The sequence below is a fragment of the Lepidochelys kempii genome, chromosome 16 (genome assembly GCF_965140265.1).
Source record: "Lepidochelys kempii isolate rLepKem1 chromosome 16, rLepKem1.hap2, whole genome shotgun sequence".
Classification (NCBI taxonomy): domain Eukaryota; kingdom Metazoa; phylum Chordata; order Testudines; family Cheloniidae; genus Lepidochelys; species Lepidochelys kempii.
In genome coordinates this window covers 10,313,760-10,338,474 of record NC_133271.1, presented here as the reverse complement: position 1 = coordinate 10,338,474, position 24,715 = coordinate 10,313,760, and the positions used below count along the sequence as shown (strand labels likewise).

The following is a 24,715-nucleotide window of genomic DNA, read 5'->3' as shown; positions in this document are numbered from 1 at the left end:
TAAATACTCATATTTTAGGGCTATGATTGCTGCTTCAATCTAGAAGATTTAGGGGACAGGTCTGATCACATGAATATCAGTGTAAATCTGGATTATCTCAGTTGAAGCCAGTAGCATGAGATCAGAATCCAGCCCTCAATCTTCCCCACTTGATGCTAAAGCTCTAAACATTTTAAAGAGTGTTACATCCTTAAAATATCACAAATCCCATTTTGTTTTTTAAACTATTCGTTTGAAACTGCACTAAAAATCCAAAATGTCATGGGAGTGTTAAATAAAGGTTAGGTCTACTTTTCAAAATGAACTCAAACCAGAGTGACAGCATCCATAAGGAACAATAAACATTTGGTGACAGTGGATATTTTGCTCTGCTATCACCTAAATTCAGTCACCCACAGGAAGGAAACCTCTGTTACCAGGCATTAAAATAGATGTTTTGTTTTATTTATATAGTGTTCAAACTGGTAGGTTTTGATGTGTCATAGCACAGACTGTTCAACCACCCCTCCCTGTTCCATGATTTTGGGCTTCAGTGAATTTAAGGCCACATCCATCCTGAAAGGTGCTGAGCTCTCTCAACTCCCATCAATATCCACGGGAGTTGAGAGTGCTCTGTACGCTGCAGGAAGAGTTTAGAATAATGGCCCTAAAATGCAGAGAAGGAAAATCCAAGACTTGAAAGCAGGCAGATGTGAAAACGATTTTGTTCTGTGCTTCATACATCGTTGCAGGATTAAAGCCGAACACAGTCAGGATGTCAGATATGGTGTCGTCCTGACCCGCTGCACCCAATTTGGAAACGAGTCTCCTCCTTGAAAGTTTATACTTTGAAGATTGATTGCCATTGATTCTTCTTCAAGCAAACTGCCCACGCTGGCAATCCATCAATAATAAGCCATTACTTGACAGCCTCTTATCTGCAGATGTCAGCCCAGACAACTCGATTTGCAGAGGCAATGGGTCAATAAATCAAAGCCCTTCTCCATTTTAAAAAATCAGAGTTTACAAAACTGCCTGACCTGCAACCTGAATGAAAAGAGCAACCAATCCAGCGGGGTTCTGGCAAAGGAGCAAATTGAGCCTTACGAAGCGACCAAATGGGCTGGTTATGGGTAATACTGTGAAACCAGCCCAGGAAACTCCTCATTTTTCACTGGCATCATTAGTTGGGTGTGGAATGGGCCACACGGGGGAGGAATCTGCTAAGTCTAATTAGTTGCAGGGCAAGAGCAGAATGGAGTGGCCCTTGTGAAATGTTTACCATTCAAGCCTTAATCACTATGACCCATTTAACTCTTTAGCGGAACCCCAGAGCTTACTAATAAGGGTGTGTTTAATAGCACCATGCCAGCAAAACTCAGGTACTTTTCTCCTCTTTAAATTCAGCAGTGGATTTAAATCCAATAAAATCAATATTTCTGTTCATCTTATGAAAACTCACTTCTCTGTTCTTCCAAGTCAACGCAGAGTTTAACACTGGTGCCAACAAAGTGCCAGTGAGAGGAGCACCAGCCCCACTCTGAAGATTCAAGACAGCTTGTGATGCTATCAGGTGCAGATGACTTTTAAAAGGTCTCCTCACAGGACAATGAACAGGGATAGTTTGTATGATTTGCTGGGCACTAAGCCACTACAAAGAGAGCCTAGCACAATCCCTGATCAGGATCTCTTGATGCTGCAGAGGTATAAAAAGCATGCATTTGTACAGCACCTAGCACACTCCATTATTAAGGCCCATGGATGCTCCCACAATACAAATCATAATAGTTACTTTCCTTCTGCTCCTGTTACTGGAGGCGGTTAGACAGTTTCCTCTGTGCCAAGTCTTACTGCAGGAGAGGAAGTGGGGAAGCCTGCAAGTTGCAGAGCAGGCATGGAATCTGGGGCCCCCACTGCCCCCACCTTGCTTCACGTGAGCTTCATCATTTTTATAATGATTAGGACCAAATCTGAACCACATGAGTAGCCCCACTGACTTCAGTGGACTGCTTGGGTGATAAAGACGAGCAGGGATTTGGGATTTAATACTACTCCCATTAGAATTAATAGGAAGGTTACCACTAAATCCAATGGAAGCAGGATCAACCCGTTCGTCCTAACTATAAGACGATTTACTGCAGCATCTTCACTGAATGGGACACCAAAATCACTCACCCAATAAAATGCAGGCATTGATGGTTATACCTTGTGGCCTCAATTTTAAGTGACTTTCATAACTTTGGGAAGAACGTGCAGGTGAAGACGGAGAGACAAGGTGGGTGAGGTAGTATCTTTTATTGGGCCAACTTCTGTTGGTGAAAAAGACAAGCTTTTGAGCTTACACAGAGCTCTGCATAAGCTCGAAAGCTTGTGTCTTTCACCAACAGAAGCTGGCCCAATACAAGCTATTACCTCACCCACCTGGCCTCTCTAATGTCCAGGGACCAATTGGGCTACCACAACACTGCAAACAGGTGCAGAAGAACAGAAGATGAATTGCTTTAATTGTATCATTCTTAGTGAAGACCCTTGATGGGGTGGGTATTACACTGTGAGCTGCTGTAACCAATCACTGCAGAGCTGGGCCTATTGAGCCTTCATCTATTTACTACGTGAAATGCTTTTGGTTCTTTGTTTCATCATTGCCTGGGACAACAGGAAGCTGTGGGAAGGCATGCCAAAGTCTGCAAGGATCTCTCTTCCTCCTCTTACCCACAGAATTGTTGCAGACGACAGCTACCGCATCTAGCCTTGCCTTTTTAGTTTACTACTCTGTACCATGGCAAAGCATAGAGGGACATGCAAAAAAAAGAAAAGAAAAGTGTTAGCTTACAATGCTGCTATCTATCATTGTTTCATAGCAAACCCACAAAATGCCAACCCCGCTGATAAAATCCCACAAACCACACTGCAGAACAGTCGCAGCTTCCTCGGTTACATGATCAATCAAAATAATTTTCCATAGAATCGCTGCTGCTTTTGCGAGGTAAAACTTGCTGCCTTTTTCCTATGGAAGATAAGGGAATGACAACCAAGAGCATGACAGGTATATCCAGCCTCTTTGGGTAAGTGCATTAGCTGGATGTACAGCTTGCAAAATGATTAATAATGCTGGCAATTTCAGGAGTTCTCTTCCTGATGGCATGAGTCTGTCAGCCGCAAGGCCTCAGTTTTCCAGGGTTTACCCCAAGGGAAATTTGGACCCCACCCATTCACAGCTGGGGCAGCAACATTGGTTTTTCTGGGAGCTTTTGGGCTGAAGAATTGCAGGCTATAAAGACCCTCCAGTCATACATCTGATGTGTTTGTGGCACTTTCATGAGAGTGGGTTCTTGGCCCCCTGTGGTGTGCTTCCTTTATTTCCGATCAGCTCCATTGCCACTGGGAACCGTTCCTCTTTGAGTTTGGATGTGTGGTCACAGCAATGAATTCTAGCAACGGAAGCAAAATGAAACAAGGCTCCTGGCTGGGTACCACAATGGATGCTCTCTGGGGAGGAGATCAGGGACAAAAAATGGGAAAAAGTTCCTTCCCTTAGAGCAAGATACAGTCACTGTGCACTGCAGGGAACATTACTTGGTGGAAGGCGCTGGGTAGGCTTTAGTGGACCTGATTCCCACAGCCTTGAATACTGTGTAGTGGGTGTGAAACACCCACACTGGCATAAGTGAGCAGACAACTCTGACTTGGCAGTGATTTGAATCATAGAATATCAGGGTTGGAAGGGACCCCAGAAGGTCATCTAGTCCAACCCCCAAATTTGCATCCACTCTGCCCAGGTACAAGGCCAGGCCCTGTTTATCTTCTCAATGTGATGTTAGCAGGGGTCCAACCGCCAACCACAATGGATTTGGTGGGGGTGACGTCAATCCTGATGCAGCCGATCAAGTTGAGAAACACACCACCTGTGAGATGTGACATCATGGCAACAATGCTCAGCATCAGGTGGGCATTCCTTACCATTGCTCCAGGCTGTTCTGTCCTGATGTGTTGCAGCGCTCCGTGATCCACTCCGATATGCTCAGCCTGGACATACCATTTTGGGTTGAGATGTTTATAGCTGGCAGTGTGTGCATCGGTGCATTGGGTGAGGGAGTTGGAGCTGCAGCTAAGCAAACTGCTACTTGGGTTTTGTAGTGAGTAATCCTTGCAGAGGGAGGCTTCATGGAAGTATCCCTGATAGGACACTTGTGGTTAGGCCTAAATCCAGGAAGTGCATTAGGCAGGCGAGTTAATACTAACCACCCAGCAGGATATGACTAGATCCCAACTATCTACCAGGGCTCTTCCATTATCAGGGTGTCCCAATTGCTTGCATGAATATAGGCATTTTGTAGAACATTAATCATGCAGGCTGGCTCCGGGCCTGTGTACTGCTGCCACCATCATCTCCAGAAAGGCTGGACCCAAGATAGATTTAGATGGTTCTAACTGCAAGGACTACTACCTATTGGGGTGTTCTATGCAATTACATGATCAGGCTACAGCCTATTGCCAAAATCAGCCCATTGTAGTTGTGGTTCATTGTGGCATGTTATCTGTGACAAAAGTTTTGATTCTGGAAAAATTTGGAATAGGGGGATGATCCTCAGAATCCATGGATGTCATACACTCATTTGGGACTTATTGTTCCAAGTCTCGCTTTGCTTTCTGTCTCTGAAGAGAAACAATTGTTGCTCAAGGTAATGGTGCTTCTGAGGACTGAAAAGTAAATCTCAGGACCTGATTCTCCCCACATTTACCTGAATGTAAAGCAGGAGGAGGTCCAGTGAAGTCCACGGGGTTACCATGGTGCAACTGTGAACAGAGAATAGCACCCTCTCATTCTAGACAAGTGATAGAGTTTGAGGCCCGAAGGGGTGACCAGATCATCTCGTCCAACCTCCTGTATATCACAGCCACCAACCACACTCAGCGTCTGCCCACTAAACCCAACCACCCAAATGAGACCATATCACAGCCCACAGGAGACTAGACTGTGATGTGCCACAGGCAGAGAACAGGAGGGACCAAGATGCACCAATGCATGAGGCCCCTGCCATGGCAGGGAAATGACTGAGTGAGATAGACCCAGATAATTCTGACAAGCGACCCGCACACACACGCTGCAGAGGAAGGCAAAAAACCCCAAGGTCACAAGTGGTTTAGCAGAGTGTAGGAAAGGCAAATACTCTTGCACAGGATTGTAAAAATGAATCTGCAGTCTTACTGCATACAGAGCTATCCATTGCTCAAGTTAATAATACTATTTAGCCATTAAACAGCCCTTTACATTTCAAAGCACTATATGCATGTTACCAAGCTAACACTAACAGCCCTGCCAGTGACATAGACAAGCGTTATTATCCCAATCTTACAGCGGAAGAAACAGAGGCAGAAAGGTTAAGTAAGTGGCTCACAGTCATGGAATTAGAAACTGACCAATTGCTTAGCACTGGAAATAAGACAAAAAGGGTCAAACTCTACAGTCTTTAACAACCATATCTCCCAATGCAGCCAATGGGAATTCAGACCTGAGTAAGGACTGCAGGATTTGGCCCTAAGCTTTTAACATCTCCTGACCTTGGGTTGATCCAAAGCCCATAGAAATCAGTGGAACACCTGCCATTGACTTCAGTGGGCTTTGAATCGAGCCCCTTTAAACAATTTACTAACAATGCCTAGGCCCTCCCTAGTATCTTTTAGTATTCCAATGTACAATGCTGTAAATGTGCAAGGTGTCATATAGTAGGAGATCAGGGCCAAACACAGAGCAGGTCCAATGCTCCAAAAGGCTCACAACCTAAAGGCACCTCCTGCGGGGCCTCTCTTACACCATGTTCTGGGAACATCTCTCTTTTGTTTAACAATGCACCTTTTATCTAGTATACAAAACAAGCAGGCTCAGGATTGGTCTCCAGCTCTGGGAGCTAAGCACTAGCTCTTCTACAGATTATACAAACATTTCTCACCTTTTCATTGGAATGAGTGAAAACGCAGGCAAAGACAAGGACTGTCCTGAAAGGGTGTGAGAAAGAAAATTAACCCAAGGGTCTGATCAGATTTCATGCTGGTCTACACACAGTTTTTGTATCGATACTATTTTGGTTAGCGGGGGATTTTACAATGAGATATTTATACTGGGACAACCCTTAGTGGGAATGCAGGTATATTGGCATAAAGGTGCTTGTATCAATATGGCCTATTCCTGTACATTTACAGAAATAAGTTATACTAGAACAATCATCTTTAACTGGTAAAACTGCATCCACACCAGGGGTTGTATCAGTATAACTCCAGCAGTTTTGAAACGGACGTATTTAGGGCAGTACAAAAGCTATGCATACACAAGCCTTCACTCTGTATTGTTCACTCTTACCCTTGCCATGTACCTTATGCTCATGGATTTTAAGGTCCAGAAGAACCATTGTGATCCTAGTCTCACATTTCATCCAGTGGTCCCTGCATTAAACCCAATAGCATGTGATTGAAAGCCAACAACTTGTAGCTGAAAATACTCCCTTATTAGGCCAGCTGGCATTCAAACTCTCAATCCCTAATTTAGGAAGCTGGTATTTTAGCCATTAGGCCACTGGGTTTTAGGGTTCTCTATAGGCCTGATCCAGTGAACATTAAGGCCTGGTCTCCATCTAAAACTTAGAGCAACCTAGTAACATCACTGTGAAAAATTTCACATCCTGAGCACTGCGGCTAGATTGACTTGATTCCCAGTGCCGACGTGGCTAGGTCGACGGAAGGACTCTCCGAGAGGTGGATTACCTACACTGACAGAAAAATCCCTTCTGTCGACATAGGAAGCATCTACACTACAGTGGCAAACCTGTGCCATACCTGTGCCGCTATATCGGCTGCAGCGTAGACAAGCCTCAAGGCACAATCATAACTGCTGCTCAAGTGCCTAAGTGCCTGCGAGATCAGACCCTACCTGCCTGTCACTGTCATGTATTTATAGAGTGCAAAACTCAGTCGTGTGCAGTCCCCACCCCCACCAAGTTTAGACCTACACTGTAGCATTATAAGAGATACCCTGTTTTTTATTCACACTTTGAGCTGTGTTTCCATGGGAAATCTTTGGCCATGTGTAGGTCACATGGCTCAGTTACAAGTACCATGCTGTGCTGATAGCATCGGAGATAGTTTACAAGTGACATTGGGTCCCTTGTCCTAGAAGAGGCTACAATTGTCACAGAGGTGACCCAGAGTATTCATTGGAGAGATTATAATTGCTTCTCCAACCCCCTATCCACCCCAGGTACCCAGTCAAGAGATAGCATCTAGTTTCAAGGAAGACAGTCATCACAGCTTGCAAAGTTCGTTCCACAATGCAGCTGTGACTGTATGGGGAGGGGAAATGTAACTTAGAAAATGACAGCATGTGGGTGAATAAACAGTTAGCTCTGAGATCAGACTGTGGACATCATCATCCTGAGGTTCCTGGGGCAAAAAATATAAACAATGATTCAAACACAGTTGTAGAAAGCTGGGGAAATGACTGCGTCTCCTCGAAATCTGTTTACAGAATGAACACAGACTCCCAAAGGTGGCCTGCTTCTGACATTCCTTGGATTACTATGCTATGAACAGACCCGTTTACCTGTGTGTGTCTCCCAACCCAAGGAACTAAGTAATGGGTAACCTAACGTTGCTTTTCAGATCCAAGAGTTCCTTTACTTGGGTCAAATATGTCCAATTTCTTCAAAAACTCAAATGCTATCTTGCAAAAAACCCAATCCTGGTTAGTGTTCCTTACATGCAATTTAACTTGTACTTGCATTACACAGTATTACTTCACAAAAGGTGAAAAAGACCCCCTGCAGAGCGGGCCACGGCAAAACCTTTCTAACTGAGAATAAGACACAAGTAAGATTTGGATCACTAACCCTATCCTGCACCCCCAGGAATCACAACCGATCTCAAGGCAATTCAGGTAACTGTGCAGATGTTAGAACACTTAGAAGAGACCAGCTTTAAAGAGAAAGCTGGTTCAGACCTTAACTACAGTAGATGTGGTGGTCCATTATAATTTAAGTTGTGCATTGGTCTTACAATGGTGCTCTGCTCTGAATTGCAACCAAACTGAACGTGAAGTTGAGTAATGCACAATTTTGCCATCCTTAGAATAAAAGGAAGTACTGTGAACTCATGCTAAAAATATTAGGGCCCCTATTCTATGCAGAAAGAGGTTACATTGACCAATGGTACACAGCTTTTTACAATGGTTATGGTCTTTGGGTGCAATTGTCTCATACTCTTTGAAAGAAGCATTTGAAACTGGAATGGTAAAGCTACCATATCTGTAAGTTGTTTTTTTTTAAAATATGTAACTTAAGAAGCCAATGAGAATTCTTATCACTTATGCAGCTCTTTTCTCCTTCAAAGTGCTTTGAAAACATAAACTACCTAATACTCTCAGCACCCCTCTCAGGCAGGGATATATTATTACCCTCATTTTACAGAAACACAGAGAGATTAAGGCCAGCATTTTCAAAAGGGGGCTCTAAATTGGACAGTTCAGATTTTGAGTAACCCAATTCAGACACTGAGAGCCTGCATGCAGAGGTGTTGAGCAATTGCAGCTCCTGCTAACCCTGGTCAGAGCTGTGGATGTTGAGCGCTTCTGGAAATCAGGCCCAAGGTGTCTCAGCCAAAAACTGAAGCACAAAAAACCTGTGATCCTTTGTGAAAATTTCAGCTAAGTGACTTGCAGTCAGTTGCAGAGAAAGGCAGACTAATACCTAACAAGAAAAATAATTTGCACTTCTATAGCACATTCCATCTACGGATCTCAAAGCAATTTAGATATATAAATGAATTAAGCCCCTCTGTGGGCAGTTAGTAGCATTGTCTCCATTTTACAGATACAGAATGGAGGCAGAGACAGAGATTAAATCACTTGCCCCTGATCACAGAGGAAGGCTGTGGCAGATCAGAGAACAGAACACAGCTCGGCCAGTGGCCAGTCCCAGGCCATAGCCACATGACCATACTTTCTCTCCATTAGATTAGAACTTTAGACATCTGACTCCCAGTTCTCTGCCCATGCCACCTGTCCACGTCTATAAAGAAGGGTTTAAGTGACTTGCTTACGGTCAAAGAAAGAGAAAAAGCCTGCTCGTGCTCACCGAACTAGAAAACAACTGGTATAGAAGCATGCTTGTCCTCAGCTGACTATGCCAAGTGCAAAATACACAGATTTGGACTTTATGCAGTAATAAATAAATCCAACTTATTGACATAAAATAAAAAATTCACAGAGAGCAGTGCATCACCACCTCTCCTATAGATGTGCCGGCTGCTTTTGTGCATTGCTGGACGTTGAGACACTGCACTATGGATTGCAAGGGCAGTGTGTGTTCGCAATAGACTAAAGCAATAAACTGATGATACAAGGGCAATTAGCAGAATTGTGGATATGTTGGATTTAACAAGTCAACTAATACATTTCGGACACAGCTGCTTTTCAGTTGAGAGACATTCTAAAGCTCACAATCAGGCTCAGCCAAACAGATCTTCCTTGGAAGTTTCCAAGGCCTCCGTATTAAAACTTGAAAAGAGAAAAAGATGAAATTTTGTTAGAAACTGCTGAATGCTTAAACGTACTAGGGGCCAATCCGAATCCCAATGAAGTCATTCGCAAAGCGTCTAGGGTGCAGGATCAGATCCCAGGAACATTTTTAGTTCCCTGTTCTGCCTTTGTTGAAAACCCAGGAAGTGCAGCCCTCTGTCTTAGGGACTCTGCCTGCACAGAACTCCCACTGACTCACCCTGACAGCTCCGCACAGAGCAAGTTTGCAGGATTTGGCCCTTAGCTCTCTACTCATGCATCTCTACATTCACCTCTACTGACCAGCCTGGAAGCTGGGCACCTTCCTCTACAGAGAAGACAAATGTGGTTTTTCTTTCAGTACTCAGAAGCATAGTCAGCTTCTCAATATTTTACTTCCTGTACAAAACACAGACCAGAAGTTCTTGAGGAAGCAAACAGTTCCTACTCTGCGTTTGCAAAGCACCAATTACAGGGCTATAGAAATTAGCTGCATTAATAACATAGTAGCAAGAAAATGTTAATGAATTCCCAGGAAAGGGAGTGGAGGAATGTTCTCCAGTGCCCCGACACGGACTCCCTGCTTTGGCAATGATCAGTGGCAGCAGTAGCACGGGGGGGGGGGGGGGGGTCTCAGTGCAAGCTCAGACACCTACCTCCCCACAGAAATGAGAGGGGAACCACAGGCTGCCCTGTCACTGACTGCCACCCTTTAAAAAAATATATATGGCTGCATTAAGCAGTAATTATGGATTGCTCCATTCTCACTGGTGATGAGGGAGCTTCTGTCACTTGGAAAAACTGTTCAGGTCTCTGTGGGTGCTTAATATCTAAATAGGTGCACACAATGGGGCCGCTTGTACCGGGGGGGGGGGGGGGGGAGGTTTGTTAGCTCAGTGGTTTGAGCACTGGCCTGCTAAACCCAGGGTTGTGAGTTCAATCCTTGAGGGGGCCATTTGGGATCTGGGGCAAAAATTGGGGATTGGTCCTGCTTTAAGCAGGGGGTTGGACTAGATGACCTCCTGAGGTCCCTTCCAACCCTGATATTCTATGATTCTATGGCTTGTAGGTTAGGTGAAGCAAACTTGCCCACCACCTCCTGGCGATCTTTTCCTTTCTAACCAGACTGCACAGAATCTGTGACAATACTACAGTGAGACAGGGTCATAAACATTGGGTGTATCTACATGGCAAAAAAAGCTGTATCCTTTACTCAGGTTAGCAAACTCAGGGTAAAATAGCAGTGAGGACACACAACTCGGATTTTAACTCGAGTTACCAGCTCAAGTTCAACCCACAGGCTTTAACTTGAATTGCTAACCGGAGTTAAAAGCTGAGTTGCGCAGCTTCGCTGCTATTTTAAGCTGAGTTACCTAATGTGGGCTAGTGAACCTGGGTTAAGAACACACCTTTTTCTGCAGTATAGATACAGACCCTTAAACTGCATGCTCTTTGGGGCAGGGGCAACTTTGTGTTATATTTGTGTACAGCACCTACCACAAGGGGTCCCTGATTCCTAACCGGGGCCTCTAGCCACTACCACAATACAAATAATAAACCAGAATAACAGGAAGTATACCCTACTCAATGCTTTTTTTGCCTCTGTTTTCACTAACAAGGTCAGCTCTCAGACTGCTGCGCTGGGCATCACAAAATGCGGAAGAGATGGCCAGCCCTCTGTGGAGATAGAGGCGGTTAGGGACTATTTAGAAAAGCTGGACATGCACAAGTCCATGGGGCCGGACGAGTTGCATCCGAGAGTGCTAAAGGAATTGGCGGCTGTGATTGCAGAGCCACTGGCCATTATCTTTGAAAACTCGTGGCGAACCGGGGAAGTCCCGGATGACTGGAAAAAGGCTAATGTAGTGCCAATCTTTAAAAAAGGGAAGAAGGAAGATCCTGGGAACTACAGGCCAGTCAGCCTCACCTCAGTTCCTGGAAAAATCATGGAGCAGGTCCTCAAAGAATCAATCCTGAAGCACTTGCATGAGAGGAAAGTGATCAGGAACAGCCAGCATGGATTCACCAAGGGAAGGTCATGCCTGACTAATCTAATCACCTTTTATGATGAGATTACTGGTTCTGTGGATGAAGGGAAAGCAGTGGATGTATTGTTTCTTGACTTTAGCAAAGCTTTTGACACGGTCTCCCATAGTATTCTTGTCACCAAGTTAAGGAAGTATGGGCTGGATGAATGCACTATAAGGTGGGTAGAAAGCTGGCTAGATTGTCGGGCTCAACGGGTAGTGATCAATGGCTCCATGTCTAGTTGGCAGCCGGTATCAAGTGGAGTGCCCCAAGGGTCGGTCCTGGGGCCGGTTTTATTCAATATCTTCATAAATGATCTGGAGGATGGTGTGGATTGCACTCTCAGCAAATTTGCGGATGATACTAAACTGGGAGGAGTGGTAGATACGCTGGAGGGGAGGGATAGGATACAGAAGGACCTAGACCAATTGGAAGATTGGGCCAAAAGGAATCTGATGAGGTTCAATAAGGATAAGTGCAGGGTCCTGCACTTAGGACGGAAGAACCCAATGCACAGCTACAGACTAGGGACCGAATGGCTAGGCAGCAGTTCTGCGGAAAAGGACCTAGGGGTGACAGTGGACGAGAAGCTGGATATGAGTCAGCAGTGTGCCCTTGTTGCCAAGAAGGCCAATGGCATTTTGGGATGTATAAGTAGGGGCATAGCGAGCAGATCGAGGGACGTGATCGTCCCCCTCTATTCGACATTGGTGAGGCCTCATCTGGAGTACTGTGTCCAGTTTTGGGCCCCACAGTTCAAGAAGGATGTGGATAAATTGGAGAGAGTCCAGCGAAGGGCAACAAAAATGATTAGGGGACTGGAACACATGAGTTATGAGGAGAGGCTGAGGGAGCTGGGATTGTTTAGCCTGCAGAAGAGAAGAATGAGGGGGGATTTGATAGCTGCTTTCAACTACCTGAAAGGGGGTTCCAAAGAGGATGGCTCTAGACTGTTCTCAATGGTAGCAGATGACAGAACGAGGAGTAATGGTCTCAAGTTGCAGTGGGGGAGGTTTAGATTGGATATTAGGAAAAACTTTTTCACTAAGAGGGTGGTGAAACACTGGAATGCGTTACCTAGGGAGGTGGTAGAATCTCCTTCCTTAGAGGTTTTTAAGGTCAGGCTTGACAAAGCCCTGGCTGGGATGATTTAACTGGGAATTGGTCCTGCTTTGAGCAGGGGGTTGGACTAGATGACCTTCTGGGGTCCCTTCCAACCCTGATATTCTATGATTCTATGATTCTATGATTCTATGATTCTATGTGAATACAGATGCAAAACCAAGGGGTATTTTCATCCTAAAGCATTGATTGGAAGTCTGGTCTAATACCACATGGGGGTCGGAGCAGGACAAACGTGTCTTTAGACATCTTTCCAGCATTCTCAGTCTAGTAGCAAAGACTTTGGAAAGAAATAAAATCAATGAGTCATGAATGATTAAAAACACTTTGCTACAAACATCACACTGCATCAGGGAGGAGGCTGGGACTGTTAGGAAACCAGCAGGGCAGCCATATCACCAGGATCTGTTTGGGAGAGGATGCTATCGAATACACAACAGGCTGATTTCAAAAGTTCAGAATGAAGCAGAGTGCCCCATATTTGTGTTGAGAGAAAGCAGACCTGCTGGGGCTACGAATGTGACATTCTCCAGCTCATAAGACGGACACAGAACTAAAGACAGTGGCTGGAAAAATCAAAACAGTGAGGGAACAAACTTACACTTTCTCCACCATTTCAAATGATGTAAGCTGGACTCTCTCTATACGCTGTACATTCTTCATGGACCAAAGCATAAACATTTCCAGCAAATGCACTGAATATAGATTTGCTGGGCTAGGGGTGCTGCTTCCTTGAGTTTTAGTTCAAAGAGTAAAACAAACAAATAGACAGCATGACCTCTCCTCTGTCCTAGCACGTGCACCCCTAGGACACAGTGCTTGTCACCAAGAGTGAAAGGCTTTCTGAGAGCTTCTTGTTAGAATACTGGTAGCACATCTCAGTATTAATTGCCATCTGCACATGAAGGGACAGCAAGAAAAGTAAATATTGTACCTAGCTTTGTATAGGTGAGGTCTACTTTTTAAAGATGTGTTAGTTGTTTATCCTCAATGTTTTGGAGGGAAGTTGAAATATTCTAGGTGAAGCTTCTAAATCCTATAAGACATTTGCTTATGAACAACAAAGGTTTGGACTTTAATTAAAAAGATTTTCTTTTTAAAGAATTGTATAAGCACCAAATTGTAACACTTCAACCTGGCTTGCTGTCACCTCTCCCATTCCAAGGACCACAAGGTGAATTCCACGTGCAAGAAAATCACACTCCGTTAGCATTTAGAACTCAGACTAATTGACACTGACTATTATTTACATGCATTCGATTAAAAACTCCTAGTATCTTGGTCACCAGTTCAGCAGCCTGTCTGTGGGTGCAAAGCATTTGAGATGTTGATTTAGTTTATCAAATATTAATAATGCCCCTCAATGAATACATTATTTAGACTCAGGCTCTATGCTCTAGCAATCTTGACATCTTTACATAAAAAGTTATAGAGCAATAGGACACCAGATGGAACTAGATAAACTAGTCAGTGCGAATGCCCGTCAATATTTTACACTCTATATACTTCTTTAACACCTTTTACAGACCATTTACACCAGTGGTGGGCGGCCCCCAGCCCGCCAGCGAATTACCCTGACAGGCCACGTGCAGCCTGCGGTGCAGTGCACACCACTGGTTTACACTAACCATTTTTGATGGTACGCAGTTTGTAACTACCCCTTGCACCTAACAGACCCCTCAAAATTCCCAGACCCAGTACTTCTTCACGCCCCTTTGAAAATCCAAGAGAGTTAAGCACCCAGATAGGATATGTCTACGCTGCACAATTAACCTGGATTCTAACTCAACTCCCCTACCATCCATGCAGAAAAACCTCTGAAAGAAAGAACGAAAGAAAGAAAATTCTCACATAATCACATGACTCCAGGAGCTGGGGCTTGAAGAAAAACACCAAATATCGTAAGAGTTGGCGACACTGCAATTTGTATTTTAACAAATTAGCAGTTCAAGGTGAACCGTAAAGGGAAATTTAGGATTAATCTAGACCAACTAATATGCATTAAAATACAACTTGCCCTCTCTATACTAGAGGTTTAAAATGTGTTAGTTAAAACATCTAAGCTAACAGGTTTTACAAATACACCTTTCATCGTAATCTAAACAGGGCTGAAGCACACAGCATTTCTGTTCCCTTCAAGTCATACAAAGGTCATCATTAGCTCCTCACTGAGATCCCCTCATTTCAGTCTTGAGTTCCCATGGCTCTCTGTATAGCCATGGTCAACAGATTAATTCTGGCTGCTCTGTACTATTCATTCTCCACACGTGGAAGAATCCCTGTGTCCCCTTCCTTTTTTAATCAAAGCACGACCACCAATGAGCACATCACACCACATGCAGAATCACTGATTTCCTGCACTGTGCTAAAATGCCTTATTTCAAAACCCAGCTGTCTGTCTCTAAAGTGCCTGTCATTATAGCCTTTGGGCATCAATGTTACCTCTATCTATTAATTCAGCCCCAAATTTTGTGTTGATGGTTTTGGGTGCTCTATCCACTATAAGCCCCAAATCCTTTTCCTGATCTGTGTGTGTTGTGCTGTCTGCCCTGAGAAGCAATAACCCTTTTTTGAATTTTTGCCCTTGCTCAGGTTACTTGACATTTCTCAACATGGCGTAGCAATAGCCATTTACCTGCCTATAATCCTAGTCTATCCAAGTCAATCTGAATCTGGTTGCCTACTGCCTCTGCACTGATTTCCTCCCTAGCTGTCCGTCTGCAACTTTCCTCCCTTTATTGCGTGCTGCTTCTTCCAGACTATTGATATGCAAACAGAACTAGGCCTGAATGCACTGATTTACCATTCCAATCCACTTGCCGTCCCGCTTACCGCTCATCACTGCCCTTGAGAAATCCCCCTGGCAAAGACACTGAAAGGGGTGAATTTAGTATTGAATGGCCTGTCTTTACCCTCCATCCAGTTCCTTATCCACACAAGTAGATTCTTATCCACTCCCAGTATCATACATGCTCATCTTGTTCAGTAGTTATCTGTGCGTTATATCAGAGCAGCAAGGAATCCTCTGCAATGTCTCATCCCATGGAACCAAACTATATTCAAATTTAGACTCAGACAAAATCATGTAATATAGAAGCAAACTGCAGGATGGTAAGGAGGGGCCCAAAATATAGCCTTAAGAATGCAAGCAGTCCTCCCAGAAGAATATTTCTCACTTGTTGGAGGGTTTATCAGACCTCCTAGGCTCTGTCTTGATGGGCATAAAGGGGGCTTTCTTCAATCTTGTTTGCTCAATTGAATTAGCTTAAAGTAATTAAAAAGCCCTCTTTTAATGCTCCTTAATACACAAGCTAACACATCTGAACTCATATTAGCTGAATTTATTGTAGCTTTGGGGTTGTCTACATGGGCAGAAAAGGGTGCTAGCTTAACATGATTAAAGGCTCATTGGGAGCATCCACACTAGGAAAAAAGGTGTAGCACCTAACATAGACAAGGCAGTTGGTAGTTTTCATGCGTGTTAGCGGATAAGCAAACCCAAGGCATCCCCACAGAGTTTACCGTGACATGCTAACATGTGCGAAAACTACCAACTGCTTTGTCCACATTAGGTTTGTTTACCACGTTAGCTAACATGTGGTAAACAAACACACAAAAAGACAGAACACCTTTTTTTCCCCTAGTGAAGACTAAAACCTCTGAAGCTGGATTAACTGGCCACATTTTAGCCTGGAGCGGGGCTAACGTGGCTGCAAACACACCCATTTTTTCCTGTGTAGAGGAGCTCACACTGGCTTACTGTTAAGCTAACTCTACTGAGTTAACACAATTGAAGAAAACATTTTTTTTTTTTGCCCATCAAGTCATGGCCTTCTGGATCACTCATGTGAAAAAGAGAGAGAGGAATTTAAAATGCAAGAGGTTTTCTTATTTTAACTTACCTGAAGCAGCTTATGTGTTAAAAGTAATGGGCCCAGGCAAGCACAGCAGAGAACTCTCCTCACTTATGAGCCAGGGATCCTGAGAGGAAATCAGCCATCAGGAGTAACTGAGAAGAGGAGGCAGAGCAGGGCAGGACTTAAAGAACGACGTCACCTGCAAAACTGAAAGTGGGAAACTCTGAGGAAGTCACTTACGTGGAGTGGTTTCTCATTCTGCCCAGAGCTCTTCCTGCATCCCTACACTCAATAGCCTATTACAGTATTGTCCTTCCAGCCAGGAGCCAGGGAACAGAAACCCTACTGGAGCCAGTAAATGCTGTCCCTTAATCCACAACACAAAGTATTTCCAGGGGCTGATGAGAGAGCACACCCAACTCTTGCTGGCTCAGGGGTTAAGAGCAAGGCTCAAAGCCCAGCAGAGTCTTATCACTGAGCCACGTTTTCAAATGTGCTCAGCATGTTGGTGCTCTGTTGAAAAGCTAGCCAGGATGTCACAACAGGAGCCATGGGTATCGAGTTCCTCGGACAGTCTGGTCCCAATGGTGGATGCTGAGCACTTGAGAATCTGGCCCTATGGGGTTGGCTTGTCATCCATCATCTGTAAAGATAAAAGCATCTCCAGAAAAAAGATCTTACTGATGAACAGATAAAAGAAGAAAAAATCATTTCTAACTAGAGCTGGTTTATTGAAAGCACAGAAACCAGACACCAATTTTCACAGAAATTTCTCTAGACCCAGGAGAAACTGCATCATTGTTTGGAATCTACTTGATTTCAAGCTTACTTAAGGGCTACTCCTCCAAGGTGAAAACTGCAGAACCTGTTGGTGACTGTATCACACAACAGATGGGCCAGCAACTTTGTTCATCAACAGACCTTGGGAAGACATGCCTTGATTAGCAAACTGACACAACCCTGACACAGATGTCGGGGGGGGGACGGACATACCCCACTTCTTATTCATCACAGATAAAATGCACCCCTTTGGGGCTTTGCCTGGGCCCCATGTACTGTGGGGGAGCTTTATCCCAAGTTATCAGTTTAGAAAGGGACATTTCCAAAAGACCCAGGGCTTGAGGTTCTTCTCACTCATGCTGGCACAAATCCAGAGTATCTCCACCAAACTCAATGAACCTGCAGCTGCGCTGGGGTAAAATTGGTGAGAGCAAGAAGTGAGTCAGGTCCCCAAGCTTTAATCTTCAGCATGCTGTTGACTCTAAGGTCTAAGACCTAAAGAATCAAACTAACCTTATATTAAAACCTGTAATGAACAAAAATCATCTGCAGGAGCAGTAAAGAAGGCAGGTATCTCCTGTGTGGGTCCTGTCTGTATCATACTTGCAGCACAGTTAATTAACTAGACTCTCAACCATTAGCTACCATATAGATGAACTACTCTACGTATAAAAACTGAGGGTATGTCTACACTCCAGACACTACAGGGGCACAGATACGGTTCTACAGATAGGTCTCAAAATGCAGCTGTAAACAGGGAGTCATTATTGAGTGTGTGTGTTTCCAATGGGTTCCTGCAGGGATCAGTTCTTGGCCCTACACTATTTATCATTTTTATTAATGATCTGGAAGAAAACATAAAATCATCACTGATCAACTTTGCAGATGGTACAAAAATTGGATGAGTGGTAAATAATGGAGAGGACAGGTCATTGATTCCGAGTGATCTAGAGTGCTTGGTAAACTGGGTGCAAGAAAACAATATGCGTTTAAATATGGCTAAATGTAAATGTATCCATCAAGGAACAAAGAAGGTAGGCCATACTTACAGGATGGGGGATTCTATCCTAGGGAGTGGTGACTCTGAAAAAGATTTGGGGGTTGTGGTGTGGTGGATAATCAGCTGCACATGACCTCCCACTGTGCTGTTGTGGCCAAAAAGCTAATGTGATCCTGGAATGCGTAAACAGGGAAATCTCAGGTAGGAGTGGAGAGGTTATTTTACCTTTGTACATGGCACTGGGGCGACCCCTGCTAAAATTCCGCATCCAGTTCTAGTGCCCACAATTCAAGAAGAATGTTGATAAATTAAAGAGGGTTCAGAGAAGAGCCACAAGAATGATTAAAGGATTGGAAACCCTGCCTTGAGGTGACAGACTTAAGGAGCTCAATCTATTTAGCTTAACAAACAGAAGATTAAGGGGTGACTTGATTACAGTCGATAAGTACCTACACAGGGAACAAATATTTAATAATGAGCTCTTCAGTCTAGTCGAGAAAGGTATAATACAATCCAATGGCTGGAAGATGAAGCTAGACAAATTCAGACTGGAAGTAAGGTGTAAATTTTTAACAGTGAGGGTAATTAACCATTGGAACAATTTCCCAAGGGTTGTGGTGGATTCTCCATCACCGACAATTTTTAAATCAAGATTGGTTGTTTTTCTAGAAGATCTGTTCTCTGAATTATTTTGGAGACATTCTCTGGCCTGTGTTATACAGTAGGTCACACTAGATGATCACAATGGTCCCGTCCAGCCTCAGAATCTATGAATCCCAACCTGTATGGCTTGCCACAAGGTATAAGTCACTGCAGAACAAGCCTGCCTTTCAGTGCTTAGGTTGGTGCTAAATACTGATTTCTGCCCCCAGCCTCAGCACAGGCTTCATTACTCTAGACATTTTTCCCTAGAGTTAATGGATTGCCATTTAACTTGAGGTACTTAACATGTTTGTAAAGTCTGGTGTGGACACTGCTCACGTGTTTGGTGTAGATTACAAATGCTTATTCTTTACGTAGGGTAGATCAGACATGTCCTGTTTTCTGAGCACAAAGCTCACACAGGAAAGAACAAACCACGTCTCTTGGCCACAACACAATTCCCCAATCCCACTCAGTTTCTTCGCTAAGGTGCTTACCTCCCGTGTAAAGTGCTGGGAGATCTACTAAGGACAAGCGCTATATAAGAGCTAAGTGTTATTGTTATTATCTGGCAATACAAACTGATCATGGGATGACGGAGAAGGATCTGACAGTCCTGGCTTTACCATTCCAGTTGCAGGATGTAAGGGCTACTCCTCCTACGGGCTAGCCTTTACAAACCAAACTGCTAGCCTCTAGTCTAAAAATCTACATCAGTTTCCAATATTCTGCCCTGATTTATATGCACTCCATCCCCATTGATGTCAGTGGGGTTACATATGGTATAAATCAGGGGAGAATCTGGTCCCTAAACTTCTTGGAGCTGGGAGGGACAAAGGGGGAGGAAAGACTAAACTATGAGAGTGATCTAAATAACTCATCATTTCCCCTCCACCCTCCATGTCCCACTGATGTGTCTGTAGATATTAAGCCAATGCCTTCAGAGGAATAATACTCAATAGTTTCTCCAGATAATTGTATATGAAATAACCCCTCAGCCAAGATCCTTGGAGATTTTTCCCACAGTATGTGTACATTTTTATTTGCAAGACTAAACTATATATAAAGAGTTCATGGGGAAAGAGCCCTTGGTTACAACCATGCAGTGCCACATCAATCAACCACTGTAGCTGAAGGCAGAATTTGGTGTATTAAAATATGGAATTGCCTGGATACTAACTCTTAAATCACACAGCAAGATTAATACCTGATCCCCTTTAAAAGCCCTACGGTTATTACTCACATGAATAAGAGCAGCAGGATCAGGCCTCTAGACTGCAATTGTGACTGAATATGATGTATATGGTCCTTACTTGAGCAAAATGCCTATTGAAGTTAAGAAGGCTTTCCCTGAGTAAGAAATTCAAGATCTCACCTGACAAGCGTTTAGATTGAGCGTTCCACCTTCGAACTATTTTACAAAGAACTGCTAATGTTACCATCTGCGTAACGCTGCCACAAACGTCATCCCACATGGGGCTGAAATTCCTTCTGCCACACTGCAGTATTTTGAATATAGGATTAAACCAGAAAGCTGTGAAATGTTATAGCATATACTACTGCATACCTGTAACGTCAGGTGCAGCCAGGCTGTGGGAGGATACTGATCATTAACTGTGCAGCAGCTATTTGTATCCAGTTGATATATAAAATATACAATAGTATTATTATCCTGTCTGTTCTCCTGTGCATGTCCTCTTGTTCACTGCTGCAACTGTTTATTCCTTACTTCAGTGCAACTTGTATATTCTGAAACTATGTTCAAAAAGAAAGCTTGGGAGAAAGTCTTAGTCTTGCATTTGGTAGCAAAGCAAGCAAAAGGCATCTTCGCTCAATGTGATGCCTGTATTTCTTTACTGGGACATTTAGAGTTATGAATCTGTGTAATCTTTGGGGATATTTAGAGCTATGAATCTGATGACTAATTGCCATCATGTGGTGAGGGTAGCTGGCAAACACCACTTCCTTCAGGGATTTTGGATCCGAATTTGATAAATTCCCTAGCATTTCAGACTCGGTGCATTTCAAACTACTGAACGTGAGTGTTGAGTCAAAACAAAATCTTCATGGATGGAACCTTTATGTTCTGAATTCACTATCTCTGACAAAGTCCCAGTACATTTCATCTTCCAAAGTGTGTCACAACCTCCAACCCCATTTATGACCTAGGGGGCTCTCCGGTCCTTCAGCATCACCTTTTTCTGATCAACATAACCTTGACTGTCGAGGCTGCTGCACCAACTCAGACTTTAAGGCCAGAAGGGACCATCGTGAACATCTAGTCCCACCTCCTGCACATTGCAGGTCACAGAACCTCACCCACCCACTCCTGTAATAGATCCATACCCTCTAGCTGAGTTACTGACAGTCCTCAAATCATGATTTAAAGACTTCAAGTTACAGAGAATCCACCATTTACACTAGTTTAAACCGGCAAGTGACCCATGCCCCACCCTGCAGAGGAAGGAAAAAATTTAAAAAACAGGATCTCTGCCAATCTTAACCCAGGGGAAAATTCCTTCCCGACCCCAAATATGGTGATCCGTTAGGCCCTGAGCATCTGGGCAAGACCCTACAGCCAGACACCGGGGAAAGAATTCTCTGTAGTAACCAGGAGCCCTCCTCATCTAAACTACTGCCAAGCAGGCAAAGGAAAAGGAAAAGGATGCCAGATGATACACACTCAGCAACCAAAGAGCAGCCTGGAATCTCCTTCATTTTCATGGAACCCTTAAAAGTTCCTAGGCCCAAAAAGTAGTTTTCCCCAATGGAAAATTTGCCGACCCAACTCCCCACAGTCCCATCACCCCCACTCCAGCTCAAGATGCCAACTTCTGCTCTTTTTGAAGGCTCATTTTCCTCACTGTAATCTGGAATGAGCCTGTTTAATAAAAATGTATTTCCTTTTCACCACCTCCAACTTCACTTGTTTAAGAGGTTGTATTGATTCTAAATGCATCCCTCCAAAATCTCCACACATCCTATAACTGAGGTGAGTGGATGGTAATGAAACACCACCCCCTTGATTAATTGGTTGTGCATGTGCGGGGGGTTATGTTGTACTCATTGGTTAAGTTGGAAGAAGAAGAAAATTTTATATTGATTTCAATGTGCAGGGGAGGGCAGAGCAAAAGAGTATTGACACAGTACCCTCCCAGTTACTTGGGACTGCGGTGAAACTGATACATTAGTCACAAGGTTATTTTGGGGGGAGAGGGAGCTGGTCTTGAGAGAAGCCCTGAATGTGTGCATATGAGGAGGGTAAGTGCCTATCAGCTGTCACCACTGGAGTGGGGGAATCATCTCCCCCTCTAGCGAGTGCTTAAAATCCCAACAGTGAATAAGAAACAGACAATCAATCTTCCTTTCATAACTACCCACTGGGGCCCACACCATGCAGCTCCCTAGTGATCTCTGGGGTTAATGCATCCCCAGGACTCATTCCTCTTGCCAGGACAGGGCCCTCAGAAGCTGCCCCCCCCGTGTCAGTAGGTGATGGGTGTGGGGGGGATGGTGCTTGAGGCCCACATGTGATTAAGCAGCCCGCTGTCAAAGTCACCGGTTCAGCACCCTTCAGCGCGGCGCCCGCGGGTTTTACGAAAACCAGGGCGAGGAGCCGCTTCTTACAAAGCTGGCCAGGGTGGGACAGGGCTCAGCACAGGGGTCAGGGACACACAGTCACCCTAAAAGGCGGAGGCTCCCCCCATCCCTCCAGTTACAGCCCTCCCCAGCTTCCATGGTTCACGCCCCACCCCCAGGAGCCGCGCATGGCTTGTCCCCCGTGGAAGGCTTTGCACCTCGGCTTTCGGGGGGGGGGGACCACCTGGCAAACGGGTCTCCGGGGCCAGTGACCCCGGCACCCAGAGACCCCCATGGGGCCAGTAACGGCCCCATGGGGCCCCTGATCCCCATGGGGCCAATGATGCTCATGGGGCCCCTGATCCCCATGGGGCCGCCGAGCCCCGCGGACCCCCAGGCCGGCTCGGAGGGGGACCGGCCCCTCGCGCGCCCCGCCCCCTGCCCGGCTCATCCCCGCCCCGGGGGCCCGGGGCACTGAATGGCTCATAACACCCCGCACGGGGCCCTGCCCCCTGAGCGGCCCAGAGGAGCCTCGGGCCCGGGACCCTGAGGGAGCCACACGGCCCCCGCGGCGCTCACCCCCCCCCCCCCACGGCCAGCGCGGGCCCCGGACGCTGCCGGGCTCAGTGCCACCTCTGCCCGGCTCACGGCCACGTGGGCCCCGGAACCTGCCTGGCGGCTGCCCATCAGGGGCCCCGGCACCTGCATGGCCCATACCACTCGCTCGCCGGGGAGGGGTGTGAGTTATACGGAGTCCCGTGCCCCCCCCCCCCCCCACAATGGCAGCAGCTCCCACATTCTTCCCCTCAGCGCGAAGTTGGACTGAACCATGGGGCGGGCGGGGGACAGGGCCCCTCCTCTCCTCCCACAGAGCCTGTTTGGCCCTGGGTGATACCACTTAACCCCCCTCCCCGCCTTCTCCCCCGCCCGGGGTAGATGGACGCTGCCGCTCTCACTCACCTCGGTATCCACAGTGGCCATGGCCGGAGGGAGGGAGCGGCGCCCCGGAGCCTAGCCCCGCCCCTTCGGCGGCGCCTCACGCCTCGGCTCCTCCCCCTCCCCAGATTCTTCTCAATGGAGCACCTCCGTGAGCCACCACGCATGCGCCGAACATCATGGCGGCACCCATACCCTATCCTCCCCTCCCCTCCCCCCCCGGTACCGCGTAGCGTCATGGCGGCTCCCAGGCGTGCTGGTTCCGTACAGCTCCGGGCACACGGGCGGCCGCGGCGCGCTCGGGCGCCGGGACCCAGAGGCGGGTCCGAGCAGCGGCCGGGGGGAGCGGAATCCAGCCCCTTTCACCTGACCCGGCGATTCAGCCCGTGTCTGTGCCCCTTTTGCCCCGCCCGTCTTACCGCGGCCGGGCTGCCGTTCCCGGAGCCCCGCCCGCCTGCCCGCCCGCCCCGGCTCCGCTCTCCAGCGGGGCCCGCAGCCGCGGCCTCCCCCGCCCGTGCCCCCGGGGCTGGACGTGCCCCCGCCCGCCTCCGCTTCCCGCCCAAGCCTCGCCCGGGTGCCGGGGGGGCCCGGCCGCCCTCTGTCCCCGAGAAACCGGGGGGTGCAAGTGGCGAGGAAGTCTGGGGGGGAGGGGGGGCTGCGGCTGCGGCTGCGACTCCAGCAGAAGGAACTCTGCACCGGGAAAGACAATTTGGGGCAGTTTAAAAAAAAAAAAAAAAAACTTCCTCAGGTGAAGGGAATTTGCTGCATGTGTTTCCACGAGACATTCAAAACCTTACCCCGGATTTCCCTCCGCCTTGCCCTAGGCTCGTATCGAACCCTCCACGGCGCTGCAAATGCCCGCGCGCGCGCTCGGGGGCTGCATTGCCCCCGCCAGGCTGAAGGGCGTTAAACGAGGTAGCGGACTGGGCAGCCGGGCCCCCGGACAACCAGCCACTTCTCGGGGGGAAGGGAGGAAACCACCCAGCATGCCGCCTGACAGCCAGGTCCTCCACTCCGGCCAAGGGACTGTTAATGGGCCACGCTGAGCATAATCAAAAGAGCACAGGAATGTATATTTCATTGGCTGCTGAGGGCATTTATGAGGAACGGGCGACCACCCCAGTCAAGTGCCTTCCGCCATCATGTCTCTTGTGATGCTTTCTGACAAGTCTCCAGGTACATGGCATTCGCTTCGCTTTTCAGACAAAGGTGCTCTGTTATTTAATCATAAAGCGAGTAGGGCCCAGA

The 24,715-nt window shown here is 46.3% G+C and overlaps 1 protein-coding gene across 2 annotated transcripts in view; it reads right to left on the bottom strand.

Moving 5' to 3' along the window:
* The window catches only part of EHMT1 (euchromatic histone lysine methyltransferase 1), a 170,424-nt gene extending 146,073 nt beyond the window's left edge, over window positions 1-24,351 (bottom strand). Inside the window, exons 1-2 of one of the 2 annotated variants that reach the window (XM_073313920.1) lie at window positions 24,265-24,351; window positions 16,576-16,737 (exon numbers count right to left, since the gene is read on the bottom strand). The gene's annotated coding sequence lies outside the window, so the exon portion shown is untranslated. Of the gene's footprint in view, window positions 1-16,575; window positions 16,738-23,491; window positions 23,593-24,264 lie in introns of those variants that run through there. The other variant, XM_073313919.1, reaches the window with a different exon arrangement.
* Window positions 24,352-24,715: the final 364 nt, after the last annotated feature.